Genomic DNA, 12936 nt, shown 5'->3' on the forward strand with positions numbered 1-12936 from the left:
GACAACTTTCTTTCAGTATTAGGTACTAATTTAAAAGACTACTTATAAGTCTCTGTCAACAGCTTATTACCACGATATTACGCTTAAATACTTTAATGGAGCTTATATGAATTTAGGGACGACAACGTTGCAAGGACAAACTTCTTCGTCACGTAGAAAATATACTGCGCAGTCGGTCACACCTTACCCAATTTAAAATTCAACTCGTAAAAACAACATTGTGACAAAATCTCATGGGAGTAGTAATGTACGGAGATCGCATAAAATGATTTTATGATTCCATCAGAGCTGTGGATCGAAGACTTGTTTATGAATAAAATACACATAAAAGTGATTGTAAATTTCTGTAGCATGTGCTTTGAAATTATATTCTGTGGAGGAATCATGTGTGACATAATATCAATAACCTTTCGGGTTGAACATTTTAGTATTGTCGTATTTGTATTCGGTAGACTTATATGAGTTTATAAGTACTCTACCCAAACTCTACGTGTTTATAACTCTAGAAAGTTTTAATGAAAAAGTAACTAAAAATCCAGCTCAAACGTAGTTTCGTAAAGCACTGAGCCCTTATCCAAATATTACGCAAATTATGCATTTTTAAAAGCACGTCGTAATGAAGGGGAATCGAAGCAGGTATGAACCCAACGTAGGTACGAGTAGCATAGCAATCGAAATTGCAAATTTGTGCAGGGCCGCCTGGGTTCGTTAGCGACTTGTGTTTACGCATTACAACTAGAGTTGACAACATTGGTTGACAACCGCTAATTGTTTGAGGTTTACTTTTAGTATTGATTTATTCGATAATCGAATTAACGTAAGAGCAATGTAACGTTTGTTTGATGAAATCACAATGAGGCTCGGTTTTGTAGAACGCATACATCTATTTTAAATAATTTGCACGTGTAAATTGTTCGATTTTAGTCTGTTTCAGCGCTCATTAGTGATGAATTGAGTTTGTGTTCGCAAAAATGTTTTGGGATTTGAACGTACTATATTTTTAATTTTTATAGTAGAAATGTTTGTTGTTCGTTTGTTTTATTTACGCTTGGTTTCATGTAGTTTTAATGATATGAAAAAGTTAGTATAATACTAAAAAAACAATAAAATAAATAAATACATTTGGAAAATCCAAAAGTGCACGCCTCATAATTTTTTTTTAATAAATATTTATTAATTATTATTTTTGTTTATTTAATAACAATTAAACCACATCGAATCAGACCCTGAAAAATGAAAGGGTTCTATTCCTGAGCATACTCAAGCGTAAGAGAAAAAAAAAGACTCGATTAGTAAAGTATTTCGGTCGCTATCGTGTTAACAAGAAAAAGGATCCGCACATACAGACACACGGACGTCCAAGACAGAACTTTTTTAAACTGTTTTTTAACTAGTTTTAATAACAAAAATGACATCAAAAATATCATGAACGTTAAAAATAGTGTTTTTTCTTAATATGTGTGTGATGTATGTATTATCTTACAAGTGCAATGTATGATACATAAAGACATTTTAAGTTTGAAAAATCAGATGTTTTGCGCGAAGTGACAGTAGTACCCACCTCAACGCTTCGCTTATGAGGCGTGCAATACATTTTTTTATTAATTAATAGGTACTCAATAGATTCACACCTTTAGGTTCACATAATCATAAAGTAAATCACTGAAAATAAATGAAAATAATCTATAGAGCATATTATCTTAGGAAAAAATATACAAAAAATAATGTTTCCGCCCGGGATCGAACCGGGGGCCTTCTGCGTGTTAGGCAGATGTGATAACCGCTACACCACGGAAACGTTGACGACAGTTTCATATTCAAGAAAGTTTTATCTCGATTTTTTTAAAACAGGTTTTAAATGTGGTCTTAATATTATCAAATTATTATTATCGACTTGACCATAAATACTGACCTTATTTTTATCGATTGCAATAATCGTTAAGATAATAATATAATGTTTATCTTATTTATTCAAAAATATATTTATAAAATCATAAAAATTTATTATAATGTCTATATTAATAATTTAGCATAAAATAGAATTGCTTTAAGGAAATATTAAATGCAGCTTTTATATTTTCTTAAATGTTAGTGCTTTAGACCAATGGTACTTTTTAACTCGAATGATACAAAAAAGGTAAGGAGCAATAATTTTACAACTGAAAAATATAAAAAATACAATTCACATGTTATTTTTAAGTACTGAAAAATCTTAATGTGAATGTTTGGAAATTACTAGTTAATATATTAAATTCTATTAGTAGAAACAGTGTCTTTCAATATTTTCTTCCGAGACATTTTAAAATTAAAATACGATCATGAATTATTACACTCCAATACAGCGGTTATTTTAGTGGCCAAGTCGATCCGAAGAATCTCCGAGCTACCCCCAAAGGATGAGTTTCAAATAAATCCAATCGATGGCCGTTCAAGTATTTTAAATGCGAGTCAGTTCTTGCTTGTACTTACTTTTAAGTGAGTCTAGGGAATAGTGCAGTACAGACAAAGCTCAGAAGCTAAGCGTCCACTGCTGAATAAATTTCCTACTTTACGTATGACTTGAATACAGCTGGAACAACTTTTGAGTTAGTTTTTACGAGAGTCGAGAATGTTCTATGAATTTAGTGGCCAATCTATGTAAATAAAATGATATACTGTACCTACATCTGCTGCGAGTCTGGTAAGGACTGGATTGTGTCTTGTTACATGCATGTATAAACATGGTAGAGCTTTTTGTCTGACGTTAAAGTAAATAATCATTTGGCTCACCCATTTCAGCAAGCTATTAAAAAATATATCTATTACTGTAGCCGAGCCATAATAGTTGCGTAGGTATACGTTAAAATTATTAAATACATCGCATTCGAAAATCGCATTAACTTTAACCGCAACGCGTATTAGTATTCAATCAATTATAAATTTGATTTAACTAATATATAACCTTATTTAACTGACAATTAATTAAACGCAACAGAATTTCAACATCGCAATATCCTTAACAATGTCGATCAAAATTAGTCTGACATAGCAATAATACTATTCAGTAGCAAGCTAGAGAGTGATTCGGAACGTAAATTACTATATTGTGCGACACATATATATTAAGTCGTCCCTAGACGATCATGCAGCATGACATGCGTTACGTGGTGTCATGCACGAATGTTGGTCAAGACTTAATATCGATGACTGTATCGATCACTGAATTGAATAACATGCAAACTACGTTCTAACAGCTCATTATTGAAGCTTTACATCGTCCTTACTGCAAGTTAGACTGGCATGCTGATCGTTAAGATCGGCTGCTGTCATGCCAAAACTAAGAGCGTTTCATGCACTATGCTTAGGCTGGACGCGAACTGTATACAAATGCATGATTTGATATTTTTAGACGCTCATGCATCATGACAATTCATGTAAACACAGGTAATGTTTGCATTACTGTCTGTACTGCTTGTATTTGTAGGGACTGCTTTATAATGTACCTAGTAGTTGTGTAATATTAACTGCAAGTTATTTGCAGGCGCCAAGGGGCACCCGTCTCATAACAAACACAAATAAGTTGACGTGATCCGCTTACTTTCGAAGATTAGAGACCTACATAGCAGAAAATATTGCTTTGCAAGTGTCGGTTGGAATTATTCATGGCTGAGAATTATCTTATCGGAATGAGAAATAGTTTACATGTAGGTGCTGTTACGGAGGCAAGGCGAGATGTCGGAAACTGAGCTGGGTAAATGATTGAGTGGGTAAATCTCATACCTACTATGATACTCATTGGAGATAAAATTAAAATCAAAACGAAAACGACTAGAAGTGTCGAAATTGATTTGTGTATTATTGAACTTATTATAAAAAATGTTCGACTAATGTCGAGTTACAAAGTATGTATTAAGAGGTGAATTCAAGATCGACATGTATGATCGACATGGTGATAAAAGTCTGTGTCAATGTAAACGAATTATCTATTTTAAATGTCACTGAAGATATGGTTATGGCATTTAAATAAAGAGTCCCAAGGCTTCCAAGTTTGATAAAAACTTAAAAAAGACCGGCTAAAAGAAACTCAACAAAACAGAACTTCATAAAGATATATCTCGCTCAATATCATTAAATCAAAACCAATGGTAATTATTGCAAAGTCATCAAACTCTACCCGAAAAAACTAATCTTGACATAACACCCTAATTTGCTCTCGTCCAATTTTAATAAGTATAGTTGATAATACTCTTTTGAATAGCGATTTATCAAGAAGCTTATGTTAGTATAACTATAATGACAGTCATTATTTTTTGCTGCAGGATCCTTTTATCGCGTCAGATTTAAATCTCCAGACACGCTTAACCAGGTTGCAAATACGAGATCATTGATTTAAACTTGTTCTGGAATTGCAGAGGTGTGACATTGTGACTTGTGAGTGGCATCTGAGATAATGCTTAGTAAATAAGTAAGAAGGGCTATCATCTATAAATCAAAACATTTGCATGATTTTTCGCTATAGTTTTTATGTATAGTATACGAGGTCTGCAATCGATTGAATATTATCAATTCGATACTCGTACAAAAACTATGGATTTGGTCCAGTTATTAAGACTAATTTATTTCTAGGATCGTTTAAAAAATAAACAAATTTATGTATAAATCTTCTCATTTATTTATCTAAGTCTTTTTGATATAATTTTATGCATTAATTTACTCAATAAAGACATTGCAAACTAAAAATCTTAAATAAATTATGAAAAATGCCATCTTGCTATATATTAGATGGAATTTTTCATAAAATTAAGTAGATAACGAAATTAAACGAAATTGAAAACTTTATACATCACTCGTACAGAGTATTACAAAACGTAAATCTACACTTAATTACAATACCACAATACAATGTGTGAAAAGGATGAGATTATCGGAAATTTATTAAAACAAATTAAATGTGAACCGCAACTGGACGCGGTTGTGACACTTTATTACTTTATTACGTCGACAAAAAACTGATAGTAAAGCATACATTAAATTCCACGTGGTTCAGATATTTTGTTTTTCAGTGTCATGCGCGCAGACCAATTTTAATTGTAGATTAATTAAAATATACACTATAGGTACAAATACAGTTAATTTTAACGTGGGAAATGCAAAACATTTTTTTGGAGACTAGGTCACAATATAGATGTTTAAGTTTCTTGAATGTGTTTTATTCTATGAAACAGGATTAGGGAAATAATGTCATTCTTACTACTACAATTTTCATCGATCTACATATTAATATATCGAAAGTTCACTTTTAAGTTTTAACCATTATAGAGCCAAATTCAATCAAAAACACAAGATAGAATTAAAGACACAAAAATAAATACCTACTCTTTATTTAAATGATAAAGTTCAAAATATTACCAAATACAACCGAAGATTCAGCATTCAGTAATCAAGAAACTGCGGCCTACGAGTCGTGACAACACAGACGAAGGAAATGTTTCCGTTGACATAATAGTCCTTATAAATGCCATTATTCCAATGTGCTAAAGTTCAAAATTGGTTGTTTTGTGTGACAGAGTTGTTTAAGTAAAGGTAACCTGAATAAACCGAGGACACGCGATCCGCATACGGTAAAAAGGCTAGTTTAAACAGCGGTCAGGTGAATTTGTTAGGCCTACATATCTAATGCCTGCGGGATTCGGATAGATTCTATTAAAGCCAAGTCCTGACAATTTTCCTAATTCGAGCTGCTAGTGCCTTATTTCAAATACGTCTTTGAATTATAAATTTCAAGGATTGAATACTGACTTACCTATATATGAACGATAAGGAATGTTGTGTTGACGTAATTGATGTGTATTATGTGTTTGGTTTTGATCAAGTTTTGTATGTAATTATTCGTTTTCTCTAAAAAGCTCCTGACCAACATAAAAAATGTTCCTGGTAGCATATGGTTAGAATCGACGCATTACAAATCTATGTGTGAGTAAATAGTTACTAACCCTTAAATTGTCACCCCTAGATAACTTATGTGTATAATGTCCAAATTTGGAGGATGTGTTGGAATTAGGATAGAAAAGAGGAAAATGAAAAAAAAAATTAAAAATTTTAATTTTTTCTATTGTTTTCACTATGTCACATAAAACGGACATTGCCAATTATATGTACATGTTCGAACCGTCACATATAACGGACATTGCACATTTTTCCTGCAACCGTGGTACATGAATACAATGCACATTTTAAACTCTGTAATTCAAAATTATTATCAAATTATAATTATGGACGATCTAGTATAAGCTTTTCAAACATCTGTCTTAAAATATTGGTTAAAACTTTAACGATATCTTTAAAAATAATGGATTTTAAAAAACGACACTACCTAAAATCACAGCCAAAGAATATGCTAAGAATTGGAATAGAAATAGTATTACATAGCCTGAGAACTTATCTAATACACCAAGAAAGTCCTCTTCTCATTCACTAAATTGTACAGATTGAAATGTGTTTGCTTCATCGTATGCAAAGAAGACGTATACCATTCCTGAAGTACCAAAACAAACAGGAAATTTAAATCGATTTTTTTTATTCTTTGGCTTATACATAATATATCCATTTGCTGCCAGTTTTTTATTTGTAAGGTATTATTATTTAAATTTTCAAACATTGGGTGGTATTTCTGGTAAGTAACATGATGCTGTAGCTGAAGAACTACTGAAAAGTAGGGAAGATTCATCTCGCACCGCATGTAATGGCTGTAATTCTGCAGCAATAATAGGTAAAAATTCTGACTTTTTGGGTCTTCATTGTGTCGCAAATCAATATGTCGTATAATTCCGGAGGTATGGTGCTGGGGGTAAATAATTGACACTGATATCATAGTGAAATTACTCTCGTAGGTCTACATTTCCTTCGAAATCGTCATCTCAACTCAACGCCAGACTCTTCAGCTTCCACCAGAGGTAGTGAGGGAATTTTTTATTGATTGCCAAGTTATGCTCCTGTAAAACACAATAAAAATAGAGAAAAATATATCAAAATGATGACGTTGAAAATTAAGGGCCTTATTGGCAACGTCCGTTACATAGGACATGTGAAGAATACCCTAGTGTATACTCCAAGTTGTCAACGTCCGTTTTATGGGACATCATAAATAAACTAAGATTTTTATTTCAAATATTGTAAAATATGTAAAAATTATGTCAAAATACTATACTTACAATCGTATTCTAACTAATAATATAACATTATAAGCAAAATAGCCAAAATACTTACAGTTATAACCAATTTTATCAGGAGAGTCAAAAGATCCGTTTTTTGCAAATTTCAAATGGTCACCATTCGCGACTGTACTTCGCTTCGTTAACGAAACCTGCATGTACGCGAAGGACATAGCTAGTACCTTCCCAATATACCGATTGGCAATGCCTAGGTCTACTGTAACAGCGCCAGCATGTGTGTAAATACTATGTCCTTTAAAACGGACGAAATCAATTTAAGGGCTAAAAAGGTTACTGTTAATTTTTTATATAGAATTTCATAGATAACAAAACTTACTATAGGATTTAACTTTTTTACTATTGAAGTGACGTACCTTCAATTTTGTCTGCATTTTAATTAAAGCTACCTCCGGTAGTGCATAGATACTCGTGTATGCTATCCTAAACTCACACAGATTGGAGACCCAGTTCCTATTCGTTTTTGGCTTACATATAAATAGTTATCAGAACTCTATTTTCTGATTTGAAATAAATTCTTTTTTCTAAGGCTCCTTTGATAGATCATATTAATCTTCCTTGTCTCGTTTCCTGATGAGTAACAAGTTATTAATTAATACTTTTCACTCCATTTGCAGCCTGCAAATGTTTTATATATGTAATTTAATAATGAATTATAGAAATAATATCATTATGATTGTGAAATGAAACACAACAATAATTAGTCATAATATTTACGGAAATATTAATCTAAGTTAAGTGTAACAATCGGGAGGTTGTGCAAAACTCATTTATCAATTCAACATTGGAAATTGAACTTTCGTTATAAGCAATTTATCAACTGGCTTTATAATAAACAATTTATATTTGTGTTCGAATAATATTACGATTTGATAGACAAAATAGACGGTGAAATAAAATAGATAATGGAAGGTCGTCGCCTTGGGCCACAAGCAAAATCAATTTCAGCACAATTCTCATTTTCTCGATACTTTCATTTCTCCGCAGCTAGCAATCCGGAAGATAAAATTCAGAAAACGCTTTTGCCTCGATGTACACGAAATTCTATTTGCAACTTCATACACATGCTTCGTAAGAACTGAATGCAGTACCATTGAACAATCAATTGGCTCATATTTCCTTAGCGAATGATATCGGAATTTATGTGCATTTCTAAATGGCGAACAGTTGCTAGTAATTTTTAACAGAAGAGGATGTTATTTTTAAATATATTCGGATATGATTTTATCTATGGACTATGGCATGTGTCTGTTTTCCTTCCGGGAATTAATAAAGAGTAGATAGTTTTAGGAAACCCAACAATATATTTGATATTGTAAAAATATTTTTATAACAGACATTAGAATCATGGCATGCCCTGTCAATGATTGCTTTCAAGCTACTGCCTACTGTGGGTAAATAAATGAACAATGGTAGTTTAATTTATACATGCGTTTATTCTATGCATCTACATTTTAAACATTATGCATTATATAGCAAAATAGGAATATAGGGATATTTACTTCCTATTCTTAAACATGCTTTATGTTAAATTATTTCAAAGAGCATTGCAATCTTTACGAAGAAGATGTCATAACGCGAACAATAGATATATTCTACGCAAAGAAAGCCTAAAAGCCACAAAGATAAAAATGAATTGTCAGAAAAAACACTAAAAGCAATAAGCCGCGCAATGAAGTTTAAAACACCAACACAAGATGAAAAGCTGAGATTTCCTCAAGCGAATTACAAAGATAAGAATAACACAAAATGTGACTCGTGATAAAAACGTAATTTCCTTAAGTATTAAAAACACAAGCTTTAGCGAATTTGCTTCGACCTGGGCCTGTTTCCATTGTACAAGTGTCACGGGATCCGGTTACTCTAAGGGCATATTCAAATGATAATCCCGACATACGCTTTGTGAATTATGCGGAGTAATAGACGGGTGTCGGACCCCAGAAATGTCACATTAGCTTGATTTAAGATTTACCTGACAACCTTGTTACAAAAATATGTTTGCATTGATAGAATGGAGTGGAAAGCTACGTGCGGGCATTAGGTTTTGTCGTCTTCTCTATTTAGTCTAATATTTTATTAGAACAGTAGAATATATGGATGGATTTTCCACCTAATTTATTCTAATGCAGAAAAGTGTAGTCAATCTTTTATGAATTGTTAGAAAGGTATACAAGAAGAATCAGTAAAGCAATGTTTAATAATATTAACAATATATAAATGAAAATAAAATAAAAATAGACCAGCCAAACGATCAAGTGGGGTCTGAAAATCATCGGCATCAATGAAAAACACGAAAAAGGGAGAGAAAATGAGTATAGAAAGATGAAAGTCGTAAACAAGAAGAGCCATAATCGACAAGCCATGCCATACTCATCAATTATTTTACCGATAGAGCGCTGTCTGTGCCACTTAAAGGTTTTTCTGAAAAATAATTTGCGTTGTCGATGGTAGATATGGGTGCGAATCCCCATTAGAGTGTCTGTAGGTACCATTAAATAAACATCTCTTCCCCGCTAGTTATTAGCCGAGCCTCCCCTACCACTCGACTCTGCCTGATACGGCACGGATGCGGATGCGAGGCCAAAATCAATTTCATTTTTCGACACGTGCATTAATGTTATGGCGGGGCAAACCGACGATTTTCGATGCTGTTTATCAAAATTGTTTTATGGAATGTGATTATATAAAGTGTCCTATTAGTCGACTTGTTTGGCTGCAGTCTTCACTGAGTGGAAGTGATTCTGGCTGTTTGATCACTAGAGACAGTCAAGTCTATGATGTATCAATGTCTATGGTAAATGTACTGCATTTACTGAAACAAAGAAATAACATGAGCTCAACAACATAAGCATAAGCGATAATGGATATGAGATTTTCAATTATTTATAATTCATCAACAACTTTATTTATCAACTATTTTCTATTCTCGTTTAACGTCCACTCCAACACAACAATACGAGCCAGTTAAACGTGCTTGAAAACATTCTAATTCAATAAGTAAATGAAACTTTATTCGAACGCTTTAAAGTTCAATTTAAGATGCTATATTTTCTCAGTGAATGCACTAGTTTGTAGCATGTTTTACTGCGATTGATTCCATCCGCAAGATGGGAAGAACGGGAGCGGAGTAGCCAGCACTTATCTAATTTTATTGTCACTCGTCGACCGACTCTCTGCCGCTTAGGACGTACGAAGGAAACTGGAAAATTCCCTCTTCCCTATTTTTATCCAGTAACGATATCTTTATACGTTAGCAGTTAAACTCAATTTAAGATCGGGAGATAAACGCGAGTTCTTGCTGAAATATAAGGAAATATTGTCCTGAAAAATTTTGGTCACGTTATCATTATATTAGATTGGGATATAAAATAAATTCTTGTCGTCGTGCGAAGGTTATTATACCGACTTTCCAGAGATACAAAAATAATTTGGAAAATCCAAAAGTGCACGCCTCATAATTTTTTTTTAATAAATATTTATTAATTATTATTTTTGTTTATTTAATAACAATTAAACCACATCGAATCAGACCCTGAAAAATGAAAGGGTTCTATTCCTGAGCATACTCAAGCGTAAGAGAAAAAAAAAGACTCGATTAGTAAAGTATTTTGGTCGCTATCGTGTTAACAAGAAAAAGGATCCGCACATACAGACACACGGACGTCCAAGACAGAACTTTTTTAAACTGTTTTTTAACTAGTTTAAATAACAAAAAACCGGCCAAGTGCGAGTCGGGCTCGCGCACAAAGGGTTCCGTAGCAGCAAATATAATAAATTACAGTTAAATCAACCTATCTCAAAAACTATAAGAGATACTTTGATCAAACCAAAAATCGTTGAAAGAGTTAATTAGCATGCATCACCTCTATTTTTTTTAGAATTTTATACCCCGTAGTTATAAAAATAGAGGGGGGGGGACATACTTTTTACGACTTTGAGAGCTGATATCTCAAAAACCGTTCACTTTAAGAAAAATGTTTTTTAGAAAACTTTATATCATTTTAAAAGACCTTTCCATTGATACCCCACACGGGTATGTACATCGAAAAAAAAAATTTCATCCCTCAGTTACATGTATGGGGGGCCCCACCCCCAATTCTTTTTTTTACTATTTAGTGTCATATTTTTGTAGCGGTTCATACAACACATATTCCCATCAAATTTCATCACTGTAGTACTTATAGTTTCCGAGTAAATCGGCTGTGACAGACGGACAGACGGACAGACGGACAGACGGACATGACGAAACTATAAGGGTTCCGTTTTTGCCATTTTGGCTACGGAACCCTAAAAATGACATCAAAAATATCATGAACGTTAAAAATAGTGTTTTTTCTTAATATGTGTGTGTATGTATTATCTTACAAGTGCAATGTATGATACATAATAGACCGGGAGATACTGACACAAAATTTCGAGTCTTTTGTAACAGGATGGCGGTTCTACAGGGTTCTTAGTACGCAATGACAAAAAGAAAAATGATGGTGTGAACGCTGGTACCGGCGGCTTAGTCGCGTGGGCGTTAGTCGAACTCGTCGGAAAATAGCGAAAGTCAAACGATTTGTAACAGTATGGCACTTATTTTTCCTGTAAGTTTGAGGATCAACGAATATAAATACAAAATTTCAAAGATCTAGGTGTTGGAAATCTTCACTTATATAAATTAATACTAAATTAATTTTTCAAGTATGACAGCACTTTTTCCCCCTACTAGAAGTATGGCAAATATAATAATGGTCACATTTTATCAAATACTCTCCAAAAATCCAAATGCAATACTGGTACAAAAAGTTTGGCGAAATAAAAAATTTTTGCAGATTTTCGGCGGTATGGCGACCATTTGGAATCGTCCGAAAAGTATGGCATGGCGATTTTCGTAAATGGCTGCACGACGATGGTTACCTGTGCAAAAGTTAGCCTGATACAAATGGTTGAATAATAGTTTTATTTAAATCAACACATTCGCGTCGGTATGGCGGGCTGTAAGTCACACCGGAAAAGTATGGCATGACACTACCGCCTACTTCTTTTTTATGGGCTATCGGTAAATTCTAAAATTTTTGTGTTACAAATCGTTTGACTTTCGCTATTTTTCCGACGAGTTCGACTAACGCCCACGCGACTAAGCCGCCGGTACCAGCGTTCACACCATCGTTTTTCTTTTTGTCATTGCGTACTAAGAACCCTGTAGAACTGCCATCCTGTTACAAATGACTCGAAATTTTGTGTCAGTATCTCCCGGTCTATAAAGACATTTTAAGTTTGAAAAATCAGATGTTTTGCGCGAAGTGACAGTAGTACCCACCTCAACGCTTCGCTTATGAGGCGTGCAATTCAGGTTAACTTTATTTATACCTTTACTGCGAAGGCAAAACATAGAGCTTAAATTACTGAAATATGTACTGAGTATTTTGCTTTGTAAATCATAATTCACATTAAATATGTATTCGTGTTTTCATAGAAGAACGAATGTAATAAATACTAAATATAATATAACTTATTTTGGTAACGATAGATATAAATAAAAGTACGAAATTTAAACAAGCTTTATTTTTATCTCAGTTGTTCAGGTATGAATGAAGGCGGCTTATAATACACCTTAATAAATTAATTCGTGTACTATCAAAGTTGAATATCGTTGAAGAGTTAGAATTCTAAATAAGAAATGTATTTGTTTTAATATAGCTTTTAGTATGCGATGTGTCTTAGTTGCATGTTAAATTGATCA

General features: G+C 33.1%; 1 non-coding gene across 1 annotated transcript; it reads right to left on the reverse strand.

Moving 5' to 3' along the window:
- Positions 1-1725: 1725 nt before the first annotated feature.
- On the reverse strand, positions 1726-1798 carry TRNAV-AAC (transfer RNA valine (anticodon AAC)). Its single transcript has one exon. It is a non-coding gene; the product is annotated as a tRNA-Val (tRNA).
- Between the last annotated feature and the right edge of the window lie 11138 nt (positions 1799-12936).

The sequence above is a fragment of the Colias eurytheme genome, chromosome 6 (assembly GCF_061535395.1).
Source record: "Colias eurytheme isolate Ceu_HAF_F1 chromosome 6, ilColEury1 Martin Lab GWU primary, whole genome shotgun sequence".
In the NCBI taxonomy this organism is placed as follows: Eukaryota; Metazoa; Arthropoda; class Insecta; order Lepidoptera; family Pieridae; genus Colias; species Colias eurytheme.